This window comes from Fukomys damarensis, unplaced genomic scaffold (genome assembly GCF_012274545.1).
Source record: "Fukomys damarensis isolate Sample0158 unplaced genomic scaffold, DMR_v1.0_HiC HiC_scaffold_24, whole genome shotgun sequence".
NCBI classification, from domain to species: Eukaryota; Metazoa; Chordata; class Mammalia; order Rodentia; family Bathyergidae; genus Fukomys; species Fukomys damarensis.
Window position 1 is genome coordinate 23,066,055 of NW_022900936.1, and position 1,513 is coordinate 23,067,567.

Consider the following 1,513-nt stretch of genomic DNA (forward strand, 5'->3'; position numbering starts at 1 on the left):
GGCTAAAGTTGTAGGGAAAGTGGGAAGGGTGGGGGAAAGGGAATAAGGGAGAGGAAAAAATATGAGAAACTGAAAAAAATGGAAATAAAGTGTTTGTAAATGGGGAGGGGAGGAGGGGGTGAAGGGAGGGCAGGGACAAGGGGAAAAAATGAGAACCAAGACCTATTATGTAAAGGTACAGGATCCCAATAATGAATGTAACTGTACTGTATACCTAAAATGTACCAATAAACTCAATAAAAAGAAAAAAAGACATAAAATAAAATAATAGAACAGTTAGTAGAATAGTATGGTTTTTTGGCTCAAGAAGCCAGATTATTATGGAGGGGGTTGGGAAGGCAAATAGATTTATAAGTTTGAAATATCTATCACAAATCCAAATAATGTTGGCAGTTAAGTAGTTGGATAGCAAAGTTTGTAGCTATGGAAAGTCCAGGGTTGATGACACACATCTGAGAATCATCGGGCTATTTCACATTCAGGCCTCACAGTAACTTTACGATATAGGTGTGCTTCTCCCCCAACAGTTGAGAAAGCAGAGACAACAGAAGTCATACAGTTAGTTATTCCCAAGGCTAGCTTTTGACATTTGTTTCATTCCAAAGCCTTTCCTTTTGGCCACCAAGAATAAAAAACTAATGAGACAACACTAGTGAAAAACATTAGACTTCTAAGTTGCCCATATAGCAAAATGTTCAAATATGTTAACAGGTACCCTGTCCCTGGCTTTTGACTCGGGTCCTATTTACATCGCAGTCATTTTTAAGTGCCACTGAGATTTTTTTGTGTTTGCTTGAGATTGAATTCCTGGCTTCATGCTTGCAATCTGCGTATCTTAATTAAATCCCTCCTGTATATTTGAATTTACTTGCCATCTGGAATGTAAGAGCAGCTCAGAGACTTTTAACTTAATTGGGGTGCAAGCCCTTGTGTTTGGCCCCAGTGCTGTTTGGCAGCCCGATCCTGTTGCTGCGGTCTGTCTGGGTCAAGCTTCCCTTTAGACTGCAGTCAGCAAAATAAGACATCAGGAAAAGTGCTGATGCCAGAACCACTGCTACCCCAAACCACTTAATTAATATACAGGTTTAATGCATTTGGTAATTAAAATTTAATTCTTTTAGATATACAATAGAAACAACTCCTCTTGAAAGCATTTAATCCATTGTGCTGGCAAGAAGGAAGTGGAAAAGGAAATTGAAATGGAGTTGTTCCTCCTTTGTAAGCATTAATCACACTAGGGATCAGGAAAACGATAGCATGTACTTAGCCCTGGTTGATTGATCATTGTTCTTGCTATTTTTAAGAAGCTTCTCTTTTATAAAGATACCTATTCTTAATTACAGAAAACCTGTGTGCACAAAGATTCCCTACTAAAAATGTGGATTATTATTGCAAATTTGTAATGACAAAACAATTACTCCCCCCACAAAAAATGAGGATTTGTTAGCAAACAGAAATGGTTCAAATTATATTTTCATCCTCCTGAGTTGCTTAGGCTTATGCATTTTACCAA